The following is a 21,662-nucleotide window of genomic DNA, read 5'->3' as shown; positions in this document are numbered from 1 at the left end:
TTAAAAAAAAATAAATGAAACAACTCCCTTTCCGTGTTGAGTCTTTCAAGATCTTGAAAGTGAACCTTCATTCCATCCACCTCGTTGAATGCAATGAATCTTGGGGGGGCATGTACCTCGTTTTGCGTCATTATGCTGGGGGCATGAGAATTTATAACAGCATGTTTTTCATTTCAAGCTTTCGTAAACATGAAAACGAATCTAGGCAGAGTTCTCTATGGTTCAAGCTTGTGTAAAAATAAACCTATACCCATTTAATCTCATGATTGCCGTTCTTTATCCGCTAAATTCTGTTAGATGAGCCTGGTTGTTTTCATTCCATCGCCACCATCTCTTTGGCCGATCTTATGCTTTCACTTGGTTGTTTTTTCCTTTCCTGAGGGACCGAAGTTATGAGTGGTTTTGTTAGCCAACCTCTTAACCATTACATGTTTTGAGTAGTTCCTCCATTGTCGGAACCAATTGCTACCCTTTATACCACTCGTTCCTCTAGGAAGAGTCCTCTTTAAGCTCTTTTCTGACTCGTAAAATATGAAAAGATTGCTGAGTTTTTCCCTTTTTAATTCGTTTAAAACAGAACTAAAAGGAGATCCACTTACAGCTCTTTTCTGACTGCATAAACATGAAAAGATTGCCTGAATTTTGTCGTTTCAAGTTCAATATTGGTTATAAAACGACGTGTCTTTGATCACTTTTTTACTTTTTCAGATCAAGGCCACTTATTACGAAAAGTACTCCTTGATCATAATGGTCAAGCGGTTCTCTCAAGTATTGTTTTATACTTTTTTGGGCTTGGGAGACACAAATTTACGAAAAAGGACATCCATGGAGTTTTCTTAAGTTTTTCTTCTGACTCCCTAAAATTGAAAAAACACCGAGTTTTTCCTATACTGGACTCGTTAAAATTAAACAGTAAAGGACCTATCAATTTTAAAAATGGAACGAACCACTCCTTTTAGGGTTTGAATTTTAAAACTAAGTTGGACTCATCCGAAGGATGAGCTTATAACCAAGAAAATGTTATCCTCCTCAATCTTGTAAAAAATAAAGAGGTACTTGCCAGAAATGGTGGGGGAAAAAGAGAGAAAAATGAACCTATTTTTTATACTTTGTGTTTTAGAAAAGCATATAACCACTCTTGAACACGAACTTTTTGTTCACTTGGGTTGGGAAATCCTTTTCCTAACAGTTAATCAAACCATATTGAAAGTCTTCAGCCGGTTCTTGGGTATTAGCTTTGGGTCAATTGTCACCAAACCATCTGCAGTGTCGTTATGTGTTCAAGACGTCAGTTCAAATAAACCTTAATTTGCAAAATATCTGTCATCCATCTTGACCATCCCTGAGTTAGTCCTTGCAAAATATATTTCTTCAAAGTTTATATATGATTTCTGTTGTGGGCTTGCCTACGACGGATCGCTTTCTATCGACTTCAGCTCATTCTGAAAGATGATCTAGAAATCATCAGTACCTTGGAATATGCATGCCCTAATGGCAGGTTTCTCGCCTTCGATGACAGGTTGCATCATTGACCTTCGATCAAAGGATTCTATGACATGTTCGACATTAGCTCATCTATTCACATGTCATGGATTGTTACTGAGTACTTTGAGAGCATTGACATACGGGTGGTTTCTATCACACTTTTTTAATAGTTCACATCATTGACTAGTAATCAAGCGGTTTCTACCATGTTCGACTTTGACACATTCTTCACATGGATAGAATCATAATAGTTCGGGAAGCAGAAATCAAGACCTTGGATCTAGTTTCCACCATCCAGGCTGCGAGGAATTTTGTTATTCATTATACAGTGAACTATTCATAAACAGATGGCTCTGCCCATACTATGTCTGCATATGTCTATACTTGTGATGTATTACAAAATCATTCCTGTATCAGAGCAATTTAGTTAGTTTTTAGTCAGTTTTGATATGAGCATGGGAATGCCTACCTCAGTGATGATATGTTCACACACACACACACGCATATATTGTATTGAATGTTTTTACAGCTTCTGAATGGGGTGTCCACAGGATGATCCTTGAAATGATAAAGTACTTCACTCTTCTTAGAATGAAAAATGCTATCCTCATCTATTACAGACTTCGCACTTTAGGGGCAATCTGTTGCACAAAATATTGTCACCATGACATTTTGCAATCGATGTGAGTCTATCACCACTCATACTTTCCTCCTTTGCAAGTCTTAAACCTTAGTTCTTCATGTCAAGCCTTGAAAATAAGAGAAAGCCCTTAAAAGTCTCTAAAACTCTGGTTCCGCACTTTCTCTTAGCATTACCTGCGGTCCCGCACCTAATGGTCATGTCCTCTGCGTACCTGACTGCTCTGTCTCTGTGTAATGGGTGCGGACCCTTGTAAAAGTCAAAAAGATGCAAGTACATTCTTAAAAACTCACTTTGAGTCATTTTTGGAAGCTTCTAGAAGGAATCTTGAGGTGGCAAGTTCGCTCCTTTAAGGTTCATGCATCCCATACCTTAAGGAGCTAACCCTTGATGTGAGGAGCTTATCCCTTTGAAAGAGGACTCTATCCCTTCATAGGTGGACCTGTAACCTCCTTTCTTTGCACTATAAAATGAAGCATTGGGCTGGTTACTGAGGAGGTGGAAAGATGAAGATTTTTGAGGTGAAATGCTGCTCGAACTTAGTCTTCCTAATTGAGATTTTGTGAGAAAAGATTACATACCTTGTTGATCTCATTTGGAAGAGTGTGAGGCTTGTCAAAGTAGAGGAGATTCCTGTTTCGGACCCTGGGAAAAGCTTGTACAACATCAAGGCACCAAAGGTTGTAAAGTTCTTCTTATTCAAAGTTAATACAATCAAGTTTATTTTTCTCAATATGCCGTGTTTTATGGTTTATTTCATGGACTCCTTGATCACCATGATGAACATGATTTATTATATTAGCTATGTAGGTGTTATTTGATGTGTGCTTGTTTGTGATTGCAGGTTCTCAAAAGGAGACTCTTTCAGACAGTTGAAGGATGGCTGCTACAAACTAGCGTTGGACTTAAGGTAGGGTCTAAAACACCTCTTTAGTTTTTATTAATGAATCACAATATGTTTAGAGAAGGGTAGATTTGCTTGTCCTGTTTGTTGCTAGATATCTTTTGATACTAGGGAGATCGGCCTTGTCCGCAAGAACGATTTATCCGGCCAACACTTAGTTCTTTCTTTATGGATGCAATGTAGTTCTCATTGTTCCATGTCATCGAAAGATCATCTACATACACCATAAGATATACAAATGTTTTTCCAACCTTCTTGACAAATAAAGTCACATCATCAAGATCATAATGTTTGAAATTGAGTTTCAAAAGATGTTTAATCAACTTCTCATACCAGGCTCGTGGTGCTTGCTTGAGGCCATACAAGGATTGTACAAGCTTGCATACTTTTAGTTCCTAACCCTTCACAACAAATCCTTCTGGTTGGGACATAAAAACATTTTCTTTCAATATCCATTCAAGAAATCAGTTTTTACATCCATTTGATGGAATTTCCAACTGTTCTATGCTTCCAAGGCAAATGTCTTTGGATGGTAACTCATTTTGCTGTGTGGAAAATAGTATCTTCATAGTCAACCCCTTCCTTCTGTGTAAAACCTTTTTCCACAAGCCTACAATGTGCTTGCCAAGTGAGACATTTGATTTATACTTGTTTTTGAAGACCCACTTTTAACCTATTGGTTTTGTTCCAAATGGAGGATCAAGCATCTTCTAGGTGCCATTATTTATCAAAGAATCGTTGTCTTTTTGCATCACTTCTTTCCATTCACCATGAGAAGTGGCCTTTTTGAAGGAAGTTGGTTTGAAATATGTAGACAAATTTAGTTCACAATCATAAGGAACATCCATATCAACAACAGAATCAGAATCATCTACATCACCTCCATTCTATCTAGTTGAGTTTCTTGTTCCTGTATTTCCAAACTCATAAGGATGACAACTTTCAAGTGTCTTTGTCATCCATTTTGGAGGACCTTTCTAAGATGACCCAGGTTGCTCAGTTAACTGAGATGGGGCTAAATCAAGATTTAGTTTCCTAATTCTATCAATCACATCATTCAAAGTGTCATTAGTGGCTGGAGCTTCATGCAGGGGAGAGAGTGCTTCAGAAGAAGATTCCACAGATTGATCTAGTATAAGGATCCCCTATTCAAGATGTGGAATCTCATTATCAAACTCTTGAAAATATTTTCATGTATGAATCTATCCAAGTGATCAAGTTGTCACTCAATAACATTGTCGACCTTGGAAGATTCAAGAAAGATCACATCTCTAGATATTATAAACTTCTTATTAAATTCATCATAGAGATTATATGCTTTGGAGGTATTTGAGTACCCCAAGAAGATACATTTTTGACTCCTTGCACTGAGTTTTTTTCTTTGTTCGTTATGTATCAAGGCATAACAGGTGGAACAAAAAAAAACTGAGATGCCTCACTGAAGGAATGTGGCCGACCATACCACATTTCATAGGGAGTCTTATTTTTAATAACATGATATGGACACCTATTCTTTATATAAAAAACACATAGAACTACGTCAACCCAAAACATCAACTTAACATTCTTGAAAAACATCATTGAACATACCATATTTAAGATTGTCCTGTTCATTCTTTCAGTTACTCCATTTTGTTGGGGATTATAAGGTATGATTGTTTGATGTTTGATCCCATGCTGGTGAAGATAGTTTTAAAATTCATTTGAAGTATATTATTTTCCATTATCAGTACAAATAGAGCCAATATGAGATTGTGCACCATTTTCAATCCATGCATGAAAGTTCTTGAATGTTTCAAAAGCTTCAGATTTGTTCTTCAATAAATAAACCCAACACATTTTGGTATAGTCATGAATAAATGGAATCATATATTTATTACCATTTGTAGAAGGAACAAGCATTGGGCTACATAAACCAGAATGAATGATTTCTAGTTTTCTTTATGCTCTGGAATTAGAATCATAAAAATATTGTTTTTCATGCTTTCCTAAGATACAAGCATCACATTGCTTCAGTTTCCTAGGAATTGTAGGCAAACAAGTAACACCATTTTTCTTCCACAAATGAAGGATGTCATAGTTCAAGTTCCAAAATCTAGCATGAGATAAAAGACTTGATGGAAGTGTACCTTCATCATAGTGAGAATTGTATGAGAAATTTAGTGCACGGGAAGAGGTTCGTTGTAGCTTCATAAGTCTTTCTTCTTCTATCCTAGTCATGAAATCTGAGTGATATGATGCTTTTCTAACCTCAACCTTGCCATCAAATATATGAATGGAGTGTCGTTGTTGGCTAATGTGGACCAAATACAACAAGTTTCTCCTAAATTTAGGGAGGTATAGAACATCATGTAGAAGAAAGTATGGAAGACCAAACAGTTTGATCCTAATGGTGTCAAGCCTCGATCGCTTGAGTTTTGACTTGTCTCTGAAATATACTACTCCATTAACATTATCAGGGAATTATTCAAAGCAATCTCTTGTGAAGTCATGTGGCAAGTTGCTGATGAATCAAGCAACCAAACATATTTTGATGAAGCAACTGAATCATTAAATAAGTCTTCAGTTACTCCAATGTTGCAATGTGCCACAACATAATCAGTGGACTCGGGTGATTTTCCTTTCCCTTTACCAGGTATTTTACTTTTTTCTTCATTTCTTTCTTGCTTGATTCTATCCCAAGGAAACTTACATGTGGAAGAATCATGTCCATCTCTATTTCATTGTATGCAATGAATATCATACCTTTCTCCTTGGAAATGTATACTCCCACTGCCTCTAATATTATTCCTTCTTTTTCCTCTTCGACCACCTCTTCCCGTAGAAGAATATTTAGCAAGATTATTCTATTTTTGTGCAAGGCACACAACTTTAAGAATACTGAGGTGTTTTCTTCTTCCCAAAAGCCTTCTCTCTTTTAGCGAACTTCTTTTCAAGGGAGTCAAAGGAAATCTCATTAATTTTTCCACTTGCTTGTAATGACTCAAGATAATGTGAATAAGTGGGATATAGTGCCTTGAAATAAGATATGAGAGGAATATCTATTTCAACACCAGTGGATTTTATTTCATGCATAATGGATCTTACTTCTGATGCTAAGGCAAGAGGGTCATCATTTTTCAACTCAAGATTGAACAACTTAATCATTAATTGAACAACTTTAAGTTTAGAGAGTGAGTCATATAATTCCTTCAACTTCTTTAAGGCTTCAAAGGAATTTAAAAATAGTGAAATATATTGACTCATTTCTTCATTTACTGACACTTCACTAAGATTTTCAGGTGCATTGTCTCCTTCTCCTTCACAAATCCTTTCCAAAGCTCATTGAAAATGAGGGTATGTTTTATCTTCATGGACCACTCATGGTAGTTCTCTTTTCTAGTGAGAACTACTCCCACTATGGAGATGAGTGAATGCATCATATAATTTCGAATTGAGCCCAAAATAGTACTTGCAACAAAAAAATTGTTTGCATCTAATTAATTGGCATACAATTATGTCTTCAAATAAATATGCAAGCTCTCAAATATACACTCCAACATATACTTGGGTATATTTATTTTCATACCCTATAATATATGGCAATTACAAAAATGAACTCAACAAATTCATAAGTCATCACATTATATAAATATATGCCATGGACTTTCCATTTTTAAATCCATTATATGCCATGTCCATTATACAACAACAGCCTTTAAAAAATCAAACACCGTAACGCCGTTTTAAGGGAAACATCACTCATATATGATATTTAGAAAACTAATTTCTGCATGGTTCTTGCCCTTTGATAAAAACCAACATATTTTCTCTACCATCACATAAATTCACATACCATTTTCAACGAATAGCCATCGTGAACTTGAATGCACAGATGACTTGCAAATGCATCACATGAACTATCGGCTTTGACTTCAGAGTCCTCCTCTGAGAGAGAGTTTTCAGAATTATCATTTGCCTTCAAATATTTTAAGGCCTCCTCACACAATTCTAGAACACGTTGCAGCGTTTGTCTCTGGATTTGAACCCACTCGCTCCTGCACTCCTTTGCTTTATTGTGTTCAACATAAACTAATATTGAGTTCCCGTCCAACAAATTTTTGATCTCATTTGATATTTAGGCAACCGCAGGTAAACACACCAGCTGGAGATCTTTAATTTTTTTTCATATCTTGATGATTGTATACATATGTTGGGAGAATGCACCATAAACAGACACCATCACAGTAATCCAAGGCAACATTGATTCTGAAGGAGAGTGAGAGTTATAGCATCCACTTCACAGAATTCACAGGGAGAGTGGAGAGTGGGCTAACAAAGAGAATTAGAGTAATGTAGATAATTCAATCTATAATATAGTAGAGGGATAATATGTAGCAGAAAATGGCAGAAAAGTGGTAGATTTTAGCAGGAGTTACAACACAAAATCTAATTTTGGGAACTGGCTCTGATAGCATGTCAGGCCCGGAGTAACTCTAAATGAAATTGTTAGTTTTGCATTAAGAGAGGATGTGTATATATACAAGGAGAGGGAGATTATTGGAGACTATTTGGTTTCACTTCCCAATGTCTCTTCATCTTACAACTTCCTTTATTTCGTTATTTACAATATTTACATAGGATTTACTAATCCCACAGATTAGGTGTCAACACAATCAAAGGAAAGTATTTACACAAACCTATTTATGAGAAGGGAATGTTGGCAATACTACATGCGCTAAAGCAATGTTGACCTTACCTAATGTGAAGACACTTCAAGATAAAAACAAATCATGATAGTCTTAAATAATTTTTGGAACAAAGATTATCTTCAGAAGAGCAGAAAAAATGGATCACAAAGATGTTGGATTATGACTTTGAAATCATCTACAAAAAAGGGAAATAAAAGGTTTTTCCATATGCACTCTCAAGAAAGGACGAGGATGTGGAAGCATGGCTTCGTTCCATTTCTATTAACCAACTTGACTAGATAACCTAAGTAAGGGATGAATGGAAGAAGGACAAAGAGGTGTGGACAATCACTCAAAAGTTGCAGCAAGATCCTAGTACATTTGATACATTTATTTGGAAAAAATATTCATTATGGTACAAAGATTGTTTTTATATTTGTAAGAATTACCAACTCAAAAAAAATATTATTTTGGAATCGCACAACTCTCCCTTAGAAGGGCACTCAAGATTTTAAAAAATTACCACAGGGTCAAGAAGGACTTTTTTTTGGGATGGCCTTAAATCTAATATTCATAATTTTGTGGTAGAATGTTTGGTTTGCCAACAAAATAAAGTTGAGACAATCAAGACCCTAGGCCTGTTACAACCTTTAACCATTCCAAGTTAGTGTTGGGAGGAGGTATCAATGGATTTTATCCCAAGTTTACCCAAGTATGAATGAAAGAGTGTCATCATGGTGGTAGGTCATAGAGTTACCAAGTATGCACACTTTTGTGCATTATCTCATATTTTTAAAGCCAATATAGTTGGTATTACATTTATGGAAACAATTAAAAAGCCACATGGAAATGAAAAGATTATTGTAAGTGACAGAGATCCTGTTTTCACTAAAAACATTTGGACGCAAATTTTCTTGTCTTGGTACTCAATTAAATCATAACTTATCTTATCATCCTCAATTTAATGGGAAAACTAAGATAGTGAACAAATTTTTTGATGGATATATTCATTTCTTTATATTTGATAAACAAACACAATGGGTCAAGTGGTTACCTCTAGCTGAATGGTGGTATAAAACTTCCTTCCATATTGCAGCAAAAATGACCCAATTTATGGCACTTTGTTGATATCATCCACCATCCATCACATCATCTTTAAGAGAAAAGTCTAAGGTCAGATGGAAGATCAAATTGAGCATCAACAAGTTATCCACCTCTTCAAGGATAACCTCACTCTTGTCCAAAATTGAATGAAACAACAAGTAGATCAATATCATAGTGAAATAAGTTTTGATGTAGGTGATTGGGTATTTTTACAACTACAGTCATACAAATAAATGTCCCTTGAGCAATCTAAGAAGGACAAAAAATTATCACCGAAGTTCTATGATCCTTACAATGTGTTGCAAAAGATCGGTACTATGGCATACAAATTGGAGCTGCCTGCATATTTTCGAGTGCACCAAGTCTTACATGTTTCACACTTAAAGAAGGTTATCAGTGACAATCTCCCAATTCAAACAATGTTTCCACAACTTGACAAAGAAGGTGTTGTTGCTGCAAAAAACACCCTCCAAATTTTTTCCTACACTCAAATTTTGGAGCCAACTATGGATCTTGTGATCGGTCATTTTGTTATCATCTACAATTTTCTAGGTTGAGCAGGAGATCGAAAGAGGTAACCTCGAACCACTTTCAGCTCAGTAGATAGCCCTACTGAACTAGAGAGGGATCTCTCAAAGGATTTGTTAATGAATATATGTAAAAAAACAGGTATTATGCTAGATATATAAGTTTGGTTTTGTTGGAAATAATACTGAGAAGGGGGGGTGAATCAGTATTATCAAACTCTTTTCAATATACCATCCAAATTTATACTTTAACTTATTCTTCAGATATTGATGATTAACTTATATATCAGTACCGCATAATAATGAACAAGAACAATGAAAAACAGATAGTCACACCAAAGAACACCAGATATAAGGTGGAAACCCAATGTGGGTGAAAACCACCTGCTGCAATATGTCTCTATCTTCTTTGAATTAGAAACTTCTTTTACAATGATTTTGTACTGGTGCAGTCCTTTACCAGTACGCAGGCTGCAACCTGCAGAGAGCTACAACTCTCTCTCGTTTTCCAGTCTCTCCTGGAAGAGAGCTACAACCCCCTACTTCTTTTCTTTCAAGGACCACTTTTCATAAATTTTCAAACTGGATCCATGAACATCAAATGATCATCAAGTACATGTAAATCACCTAGTCAACTTTTTCAACCAACCAATAACCTCTCAGAATGCAGTAACCAAATCAAAAGTAACAGTAATCTAAACCCAGAACACCTTATCAACAGATAAAAGTCAACCAACAAATGTTTTAAGACAGATCCGCAGTTTTTCCTTATCTGGCCTGCGTGGCTCCGCACTTTGCCTTCTGTTCCCCTGCGTATCCGCGCAGAGTGCCTTCTGTTGTGCTGCGTATCTCCACACCTGCGCCTTCTGTCACACCGCGTACCTCTACTGTGCCTCCGCACCTGCGGCTTCTGTCGCGCCACGTACCTCTACTGTGCCTCCGCACCTGCGCCTTCTTTCGCGCTGCGTATCTCCGCACCTGCGCCTTCTATTGCACTGCGTACCTCCGCAACTGCACTGTGGATCACTTGCGGACCTCTAATTAGAACCAAATTAACAGTCCTCCAATGTGCCACTGACAGTCAGATCCACAGATCTGATCATGCGCCCGAGAGATCACGACTTAATAGATTCACTTCCAAATTCACTTTGATTTAGATCAAGCTTTTAAACCGATAACCCAATATTTCAGATCTTAAGATATTAAAAATTCACAAGTGTATAGCCAAGTGATCTCCTTTCCCTTTTATAGGCAAGCCCTTACCAAAACCATGAAGAAAAACCATAGATAACCAATACAAGGGACCCAAAAACTTGGGGCTCAATAATTTAGAATCAATACCATGGACCAAAACCATAGGATCATGATCGACGGGCTAATTACCACGGGCCAAACATAAGAAACCCCACATGAGTGCGCTTCTCTGCATTGGAGTGAGTGAATTGGGGGACTGCACCTTCTGAATGGGGCACCCACGGGTATGACCGCACCTCTTGGTTGGGGTACCTGCGGGTCCGCACTTTTTGAAATATGCACTTGCGAACCTCTTATTTTTCATCATTTTGAGAGCCTGATCAGAGTTTTGTCATGTGAATGAGTTGCCATCAAGTACAACACCTGCACCATGGAGCCAAACCAGAATCATAATGCCAAGAATCTCCCCCTTTGGACTTGATGGCAACCTCAATATCCTCAACGTCATTCTCCCCCTTTGACATCAAGGGCAAAGGGTTATGCTCCCCCTGAGAACATGCTCCTCCTGACCATAAACCAGATCTGCAAAAGGAAAGAACTTTCTTCAAGAAATATCAATCCACCAAACACCATTAATGACCATGAAATAGATAGAGACATATTGTAGCTATATTCAGATCAGCATCTCTGTACTACCATAATGCCAACAATGCATTATATATGCTCCCCCTAAACCTGTGCCATTCGATCTGCGACCAATCCATAACCCAGCAAATGTACGCGCATACTCCATATGGAATTCGCGTACAACCAACAATTTCTGAGATAGATGAGATTCAAGAACAAGAGGATGCATCAACAACTCCCAGCTTTTGCCTAAGGTATTCAAAGGTCTCCCTGGGCAATGGTTTGGTGAGTATATCAGCAACTTGTTCCTTAGAAGGAACATACTCCAGTTTGACCTTTTGATCAAGCACTTGTTCCCTGAGAAAATGATACTTGATCGGTATGTGCTTGGTCTTTGAATGCATGACTGGGTTCTTTGAAATGCTGACTGCACTTGTATTATCACATAAGATGGAGATAAGAGGTGTACAAGTGATTTGAAAATCCTGCAAGGTCTGCATCATCCAAAGGAATTGAGTGCAGCAGGATGCAGCAGCCACATATTCTGCTTCTGCTGTAGATAAAGCAATCGAACTCTGTTTCTTGCTAAACCAAGATACTAATCTGGAACCCATGAAGAATGCACCACCACTTGTGCTCTTCCTATCATCCACGCTTCCGGCCCAATCTGCATCTGTATAAGCATGAAGTGTAAGATTTGTATCTCTAGGATACCATAAGCCATAGTTTTCAGTTCCTTGAAGATACTTGAAAATCCTCTTCAGTGCCTGAAGATGAGTTTCCTTAGGATTTGATTGAAATCTTCCAACTATTCCCACTGCATGCATGATGTCTGGTCGGGTACCTGTCAACTAAAGTAGACTTCCAATCATAGATCTGTAGGTTGGTTGATGAACTGCTGCTTATTCATCATTTGCACTAATACTGCATCCTGTAACCATAGGGGTACATACTGGTTTCGAATCTTCCATGCCATACTTCTTCAGAATCTGCTTGAGGTACTTAGTTTGAGACAAGAAGATACCGTCTTAATTTTGTTGGATTTGCAATCCAAGGAAGTATGTCAATTCTCCAAGCAAGGACATTTCGAATTCTTTCTGCATTACCAAGGCAAAGTTTTGACTCATAGCTTCTTCATTGCTGCCAAAGATAATATCGTCTACATACACAAGAAGTATTAGCAATTTGTCATTTTCGAGTTTTATATAGAGATTGCTATCTGCTGATCCTTTTGAAAATCCTTGTTGATGAAGATATTTGTCCAAACGGTAGTACCAAGCCCTTGGAGCCTGTTTAAGACCATAGAGAGCCTTTTTCAGTCTGCATACAAGGTTTGGATCATTCCCAAGAATGAACTCATTTGGCTGCTCAATGTATACTTCTTCTTCTAAATCTCCATTCAGAAAGGCTGATTTCACATCCATTTGAAATACTTTGAACTTTTGAAAGCTTGAGAGAGCAAGGAACATTCGGATGGCCTCAAGTCTAGCAACGGGAGCAAAAGTTTCTTCAAAGTCTATTCCTTCTTGTTGAGCATATCCCTTACAAACCAGTCTTGCCTTGTTTCTAACTACTTCCCCATTTTCATTCAACTTATTTTTGAAGATCCATTTTGTCCCTATGACATTCTTATCTTTTGGTCTAGGAACCAACTCCCAAGTGTTGTTATTTTCGATCTGCTCAAGTTCTTCATCCATAGCCTTGACCCAACATTCATCTTTGCATGCTTCTTTTACATTTTGTGGTTTAGTGGAGGAGAGCAATGCCAAATAGCTTGAGGCTTCTTCTATTGTTCTTCTTGTTTGTACACCTGCCTCTTTCTGCCCCAAAATCTGAGATTCTGGATGCTTCTTTTGAACATACCTGGATGGAGTCTTCTCTTCTATCCTTATCTGTACCTCTGGTGCCTCTTGAGGTTCTTCTTCATCACTTGTCTGATTTGGAGAGTAGTCTTCATCCTCTTCGATATTTTCATGATTTACTTGCCTAGGGATGTATCCTTTTTCATCAACCACTACATCAATGTTGTCAACAATTCTTCCAAGTCTTTTATTGTAACACTTATAAGCTTTGCTGTAGGGGGAATAACCAAGGAGAATACCTTCATCTGCTCTAGGTTCAAGTTTGCCAAGTTGTTCATCAATTTTCTTAATATAGCATTTGCTTCCAAAAATTTTGAAATGCTTTACCGAAGGAGTCTCTCCATACCAAAGCTCGTGAGGAGTTTGAGTGCTGTTTACTCGGACATTTTCTTTGTTGAGGATAACAATGGCAGCATATGCAGCTTCACCCCAAAAGGTTGCGGGAGTTCCAGATTCATCAAGCATAGCACGAGCCATTTGTTGGACTGTTTTGTTCATCCTTTCCACCAATCCATTTTGCTGAGGAGTCCTAGCTATAAAGAATTCCCTTCTTATTCCATGTTCTTCACAGAAATTGAAAAATTCATTTGAGGTAAACTCCCCACCTCTGTCGGACCTTAGGCACTTAATTTTGTAACCTGATTCATTTTCAGCCAATGCTTTGAAGGATTTGAATTTTTCGAATGCTTCGTCTTTGTACTTCATAAGTCCTAACCAAACAAACCTGGAGAAGTCGTCAATGAATAATATCAAGTATTCTTCTCCTCGAGGTGACCTTGTCCTAAATGGACCACATACATCTATATGGACTAGCTCAAGAGGCCTGCTAGCTGATCCTTCCTTCTCAGGAAAGTTAATTCTAGTTTGCTTACCAAACATGACATGATTTGCATATGGTGTTGTCTGGAATTCTGATATCTGGAAGACCACGAACTGCCTGGTATTTGCATGCTTTCCTTATTTGTGAGAAGCTTAGATGCCCTAAACTTCGGTGCCATAACCAGTGTTCATCATCCTTGCTCAAATAGCATTGTTGTTGTCCTTCTTCAAATATGTATAGATTATTTGGAGTTCTTCTGCCTTTGATCACGGTTTCTCCTGTATCAAGATCACAAACACTACATCCATTTGACCGAAATATTACCTCGGTTCCTTGATCGCACATCCGACTGACAATCGGTAGATTATGCTTCAAGCCATCAACATACAAAACATTTCCAGCTTTGACCTTTTCTTTCAATTGAGCAGTTCCTTTTCCTTTTATGGCTGCAGGGGTATCATTTCCAAAAGAAACTTTCTTTCCCTTTTCTAAAGCAGTATATGATTCAAGTTTTTCTTTATCACCTGTCATATGCTTCGAACATCCGCTGTCATTGTACCATTGATTTTTCTGTCCTTCTGCATAAAGGGCTATCCCACATCTTTCTGGTCGAGGTTCCTTTATTCTCCATGTTCCGGTGCTTGAGGTTTGTTCCTTTGTCTGCCGAAACCTGCTCCTGCATTCAGAATCTTCATGACAAAAGTTATTACAAATAGAGCATTCAATTTCATTTTCAAGGGCCAAAAAGTTGTTATAGGTCCTTTTTGTAATCCCAGTCATACTTCTTTGTTTTTGAGCTTCTCTAGTCATGATTGTCTTATAGGCAACACATTGAGCTGCTTTGTGACCAAAGTTATGGCAAGAGAAACATTGGCCATTGAAGAAACTTCTGCGATTATCAAATTTACCAGCCATATGATTGTAGTTTCTATTGTCATCCATTCTTGAGGCAAATTGAGAAGATCTTACCTGAGGTTGATTGTAGCTTTTGTTCACCCTTAAGGTGGATTGACCCTGATGTACCTGGTAGTCTTTGTTTATTCTTGATGGACTTTGTTCCTGTTTTACCTGGTGATCTCCATTTGGCTTTTGTTCATATCTCCTTGCTGCATCGAGATAACTCTTTGAGGTGGATGCTTGAGATGCTTCTCCATTATACCCCAGACCTGTCTTGATTAGTGGAGAGCGCTGTACATTGATGATCTCATCCAGAGTTTCAGATCCTTTAACAAATTTAAGATTAAGAGCCTTTGTTTTCTCAATTTCTTTTCGAAGCCCAACAATTTCACATTCTAACTTTTCAAGAGATTGTTCCTTTTTATCAAGTTGGATTTGCAAGGTATCAATGATCATATTCTTTTCTTCTAAACATGTTTTGAGTCTAGAAATCTCTTCATAAAAGCTATCCACATCTATAGCATCCATGTAATCATCATCTTCAAAAGCCATTAAAAGTTTATAGCGATTACCTCGTTCATCTTCATCACTATTTGATAGACCATCACTGTCTTCATGGGTGTAATAGCTTTTCTTATTTGCATTCTGCTTCTTGTTCCATCTAACAGGTTCCTTCCCTTTGTCAATCTTATCCTTATGAGGACATTTGGAAGCATAGTGACTTACTCTTCCACAAGCAAAACATTTGAAAGGTAACTTACCTCTGAATCTTCCAGTACCCCGTTGAAGATTTCTGACAAAATTTGATTCTTCTTCTTCTTCTGACACGTGCCCTGATTCATAGTACTCTCCTTTGCCTGAAGCCTTGAAGGCAGCTTCTCTCCTGTCTGATGGACCTCCTTTTCTCATTTCATAAGCATTTAAAATTCCATGCAGCTGTGACATTTTAAGGTTTTGTAGATTCTCCTTTTCTTCTATTGCAAAAACTTTAGATTCAAACTTAGGGGACAAAGATCTTAGAACTTTTTCAACCACAACAACCTCTTTTATTTCTTCACCCAAATTTTTCATACAATTAACAATCTCATCTACACGAAGAAAATAGTTAGCCACACTTTCATCATTGTACATTTTGAGATTTTCATACTGAATTCTGAGGGTTTGAAGTTTTGCTCGTTTTACCTGTTCATCTCCTTCATAGCTCAGAACAATCTTGTCCCATATTTCTTTTGCGGATTTATACTGCATAACCTTGACAAATTCTGATTGAGATAGGCATCCTAATAGAGTATTGACCGCCTTTGAATTTGTTTCATATTTATTCTTCTCAGCCGGATCTGTAGGAGTTGCTGAAGGAAAAGTGTACCATGTATCTATGATATCCCAAACTTCTGTACCAAGTGATTGAAGATAGGCAGTAACTCTTACCTTCCAATAAACGAAGTTTGTCCCATCAAAAATCAGTGGCCTGATTGATGCTTCCCTCTCGTAGTTGCTCATGATGAACGATCTTCCTTCAAGCAATCAAGCTTCTCTGAAGGACCTGCTCTGATACCAATTGTTGGAAATAATACTGAGAGGGGGGGGGGTGAATCAGTATTATCAAACTCTTTTCAATATACCATCCAAATTTATACTTTAACTTATTCTTCAGATATTGATGATTAACTTATATATCAGTACCGCATAATAATGAACAAGAACAATGAAAAATAGATAGTCACACCAAAGAACACCAGATATAAGGTGGAAACCCAATGTGGGTGAAAACCACATGCTGCAATATGTCTCTATCTTCTTTGAATTAGAAACTTCTTTTACAATGATTTTGTACTGGTGTAGTCCTTTACCAGTACGCAGGTTGCAACCTGCAGAGAGCTACAACTCTCTCTCGTTTTCCAGTCTCTCCTGGAAGAGAGCTACAACCCCCTACTTCTTTTCTTTCAAGGATCACTTTTCATAAATTTTAAAACTGGATCCATGAACATCAAATGATCATCAAGTACATGTAAATCACTTAGTCAACTTTTTCAACCAATTAATAACCTCTCAGAATGCAGTAACCAGATCAACAATAACAGTAATCTAAACCCAGAACACCTTATAACAGATAAAAGTCAGCCAACAAATGTTTTAAGACAGATCCACATTTTTTCCTTATCTGGCCTGCGTGGCTCCGCACTTCGCCTTCTGTTCCCCTGCGTATCCGCGCAGAGTGCCTTCTACTGTGCTGCGTATCTCCGCACCTGCGCCTTCTGTCGTGCCGCGTACCTCTACTGTGCCTCGGCACCTGCGACTTCTGTCGCGCCGCGTACCTCTACTGTGCCTCCACAGCTGCGCCTTCTTTCGCGCTGCGTATCTCCGCACCTGCGCCTTCTGTTGCGCTGCGTACCTCCGCAACTACGCTGTGGATCACCTGAGGACCTCTAATTAGAACCAAATTAACAGTCCTCCAATGTGCCCCTGACAGTCAGATCCACAAATCTGATCATGCGCCCGAGAGATCACGACTTAATAGATTCACTTCTAAATTCACTTTGATTTAGATCAAGCTTTTAAACCGATAACCCAATATTTCAGATCTTAAGATATTCAAAATTCACAGGTGTATAGCCAAGTGATCTCCTTTCCCTTTTATAGGCAAGCCCTTACCAAAACCATGAAGAAAAACCATAGATAACCAATACAAGGGACCCAAAATCTTGGGGCTCAATAATTTAGAATCAATACCACGGACCAAAACCATAGGATCATGATCGACGGGCTAATTACCACGGGCCAAACATAAGAAACCCCACGTGAGCACGCTTCTCTGCATTGGAGTGAGCGAATTGGGGGACCACACCTTTTGAACAGGGCACCTGTGGGTATGACCGCACCTCTTGGTCGGGTTACCTGCGGGTCCGCACTTTTTGAAATATGCACCTGCGAACCTCTTATTTTTCATCATTTTGAGAGCCTGATCAGAGTTTTGTCATGTGAATGAGTTTCCATCAAGTACAACACCTGTACCATGGAGCCAAACCAGAATCATAATGCCAACAGTTTTGAGTGTTTGTGAATTTAGGTTTTTCAGGTTTGTTGGACTAGGGTTTAGAATAGGTAATTTGGTCTAGCCTTCAAGTATGTAGTACCCATATAAAAAGGAGCTGGGTATCAATGTGTTCTGGTGCCCTTAGAGTGTTGTCAAATTAGTATAGATATGTGAGTTTAAGAGAACCTAATGAGCATGTGAAAGCATGAATTCATTATCTTTAGAAGAAAAGAAACACAAGTATGAATTCCACATAAATAGAGCATAATTTCAAGATTTTTGTCTATATAACTGTAAGGAAATTAATAGGAAGAAGATAAATCATGTAAAGAGAGATGATTTATCCATTAAAAACTAATAAGAAAAGGAAACAACACCATAGACTCACTGAACTAGAGTTCCTAAAATATAGCTGCAACTGCTCCTGTATTAGCTGTAGAGAACATAAGATACAAGCCTTCTCCACAAAAGTCCAACCCTTCTCTCTGAATGAGAAATGATACATATAGACTCAATTTAAGCACTTCCCAACTTCAGGAGTCAAACTCCTAGGTGGTGGAAATGTTTCCAAGATTCTCTCAACCAACAAGTGAGAGTGAGAAGGTCTTATACAAACACTTCTTTTAGACATTGTTCCGGATTTTGCTTCCTTAATGAGGCCTAATAAACCATAAAAACATTCTATCAGGTCTATTTATTAATTATTACATCATATAACCTTGAAATAACTTCAATTACATCAAGATTTTTGACTTTGACCAACTCAAAGTGAAAACTAAGAAATTACATAGTGAAATTTAAATGAAAAAAATAGAAATTTGCAGAAGCGAAGCATCAACTTTGAGCCCACTTTATGGTGCCTTCCTAAGGTCTAAATGAAGATCTGAAAGAACAATCAACTATATTTTCTCTTATAGTTTCCAGAATACCCTGAAGTTTTGAAAATGACCAATGGATGACCTTCAAAAACTCATTCTCCCAAGGTGTCTCCAAAAGCGTAGCGCCTGTCAAAAAGAGGGGAAAAATGTTGATTTTTTGACCCCCTTTTCTCCTTTTTCTCAAAATTTGGGCCCTCTCTAAAAAATATGATGAAATGGGTTTTGCGGGGAGGCCATGATATTTCTAGAATTGCAAACCATTTGTCATTTGGAGGGTTGTGATTAGCTAATTTTCTGAATTTGGCACCAAAACAACCAAAAAACCAAAAATGCTCAGGATTCCTTCAAAACTGGTCATGAGCTGCAAAATGATGTATGTCAAGCTCTCATGGATGCTTTAGCAATCATCTCTAAGTTATCCCTCTCATTTTTTCCTTTAGGTTTTCCTTGAGCTTATTTTCCAACTTCTTGAGCATGATGTTACATATCATGTTCTTGGTTTGATAGTGATGTACCATGTGCCTTATTAGCTGATTATCTTTGTTGGCTTTGTAAAGAAGCTTTTCCAAGTGGTCATTAACCTTATCTAGCCAATAATATATGTCCTCATTGATATCCAAGGCATTCCTGTCCTCCATGTCTAGGTCTTCGTCTAGCAAACTGTGTCCTTTCCCCTCCTTCAATGCCATTTTAAGTCCCTTGGTCCTTGGCCTCTTTTTCTTGCCTTGTTTTTCAATTTCCTCAGGTTCACTAGGCTCCAAAACTTCTTTGCCTTTGCCTACTCGCTACTGTTGGAAATAATACTGAGAGGGGGGGTGAATCAGTATTATCAGAACTATAAAAACTTTTCAATGCTCAGAAACATATACGCTACTTTCGTTAAGTGAACCAGCGTGTACACGCAACTGTGAATAAAGAAAACAGCGTATAACTAGAAATCTTATAATTCAGTCAGTTTATCTTCAGTTAAGTGCATGAGGACATTATTCACCATGTTAAGAGTAAACAGATGCAGTAGAACAGATCACACAGAATCACACATATGAACACCAAGATATAAGGTGGAAACCCAATGTGGGTGAAAACCACCTGCTGCAAGTTGTTTCTATCTTTTATATGAAACTTAAGTTTACAATTCTTTTGTACTGGTGCAGCCTTATACCAGCACGCAGGCTACAACCTGCAGAAGGCTACAACCTTCTCTCGTTCTCCAAACTTCCTTGGAAGGGAGCTCCAACCCCCTTTGCTTTTGTACTAGCTAAGATACTAGTACGTAGGTGCTGACCTACAATCTCCTTTCTTTCAGGTATCACCTTTCATATATTTTCAAACTGGATATTCCTGAAGCACAACATTACTATCTGTAGACCAAAATTCATTCAACTTTCACAACAGATCATTGTAGCATAAAACAACCAATACTAGCATTATCAAACTTTGAATCACTGAACCACTGAACCCTGTCAATCACCAGACACCAGAACACAGAGCAGTCTGCAGAATTCTGCAATAACAGTCAGATCCAATCTGCAAATCCAAAAATCAAGCTTCAAGAGATATACGCTACTTCAATGAGTGAAACCCGCGTATACACGCTCTTTTACCGAAACCAACCTGCGTACAGATCTAAAAATAAACTTTCTCAACTTGCAGCTGTACCAGACATCAGTTAGACCCAGAACATAGCATTGCGACAATATGCAGATCTAGAAATACGCATAATCAACCATATCATTGTTGGAAATAATACTGAGAGTGTTATAGCTCCAAATCCCACTCTTATGATTTGTGATGCTGCACTCATGGCCTAGGGCAACCCTTCCTTCCAGACCTGGTCCAAAAGTTTAAAAAACAATGTTTTATTCCCTATACGCGACTTTGCCCTGAGTTACACGCGTGTACACGCGGGTTTGTCATACCCAACCCGCGTGTATCTATTAAAACATTTAAAAAATATATATTTTCCTCTTTTTCGGGCTGTGATCGCGGGTTTACCTGCTGGATCACCGGTTAGTGCCCGTGGCCCAACTGTTCCCAACCAACTCCTAACTAAACAACTACTTTGGAGAGGGTATAAAAAGACATCAATGGGAAGGCCAAGGGGAGAGAGAAGAGAGCAAGATTATAATGCTGAGATTTTTCCCTTAGATCAGGTCTGAAGTCCCTAGTGCTTTCTGCACTTCCCCCATCTTGCATAGGAAACCCTTGTTTCCATGTATATTGGTGATCATTCATCCTTGATACCATCTTTGGAGTAGGACTTGGAAGGAGCTCTTGACGGAGGCTTGAGGCTGGAACGAATCCGGGAGGAAGCATGCTTGGAGCCTGCTGAAGGTGTTCAGGTGATATCTTTCCGATATTTGTACTTTATTTGCCTTTATTTATAAAGAAACACGTCTTTGTTCCCGAATAATCTTTCTTTATGCTTATGAAATTCTTGTGTTGAATTCTTGTAAAAGTGGTTACTTAAAGATTTTTTATAACTAACTTTATAGCATGAAGATGATTTATACATAAATGTTTGTACAACTGCTGTTGTGTTCTTTGGTTTGTTTGTCTTGCAGGTCAAAGAAAGGAGAAGGGAACTCCAAGGAGGGTTTGCACCCTAACGGTCTTCTCGAGCGTAGGACCATAGGTATGTGCCCTAGACCTCAGGATTTGCTTAAAAGTAAAGATGATGGCTGTGTGTGTGTTTCTTTAAAATAGCAATTTTCAGTCTGGTAGAGTCTTAGCCCAAAGGACCCTAGGGGTACTTTCCCTTAAACCAGAATTGGCGACTCCGCTGGGGACAACATTCTTGTTGTTCCTAGTTTGGGTAGTCCTCAAGCCAATCGAGGCTCAGCCCCTCTGTTTATTGGTTCTGACTGTCTGATATTTTCTTGAATCCAAGCTTTTCCAGTTTTCAGTCTGTGTTTTTTTATTTTTCTTGAAAGACTTCAGATACGCCTTTTTTCTGGATTACAGAAGCGTATATACGCTAGTTGCACTAAGTAAACCCGCGTATACGCAGGTTTCCTTAG

Source organism: Pinus tabuliformis, chromosome 7, assembly GCF_031772625.1.
Source record: "Pinus tabuliformis cultivar Carrire ecotype Pingquan chromosome 7, CPIR1, whole genome shotgun sequence".
Taxonomy (NCBI): Eukaryota; Viridiplantae; Streptophyta; class Pinopsida; order Pinales; family Pinaceae; genus Pinus; species Pinus tabuliformis.
Note: the sequence above shows the minus strand (reverse complement) of the source record.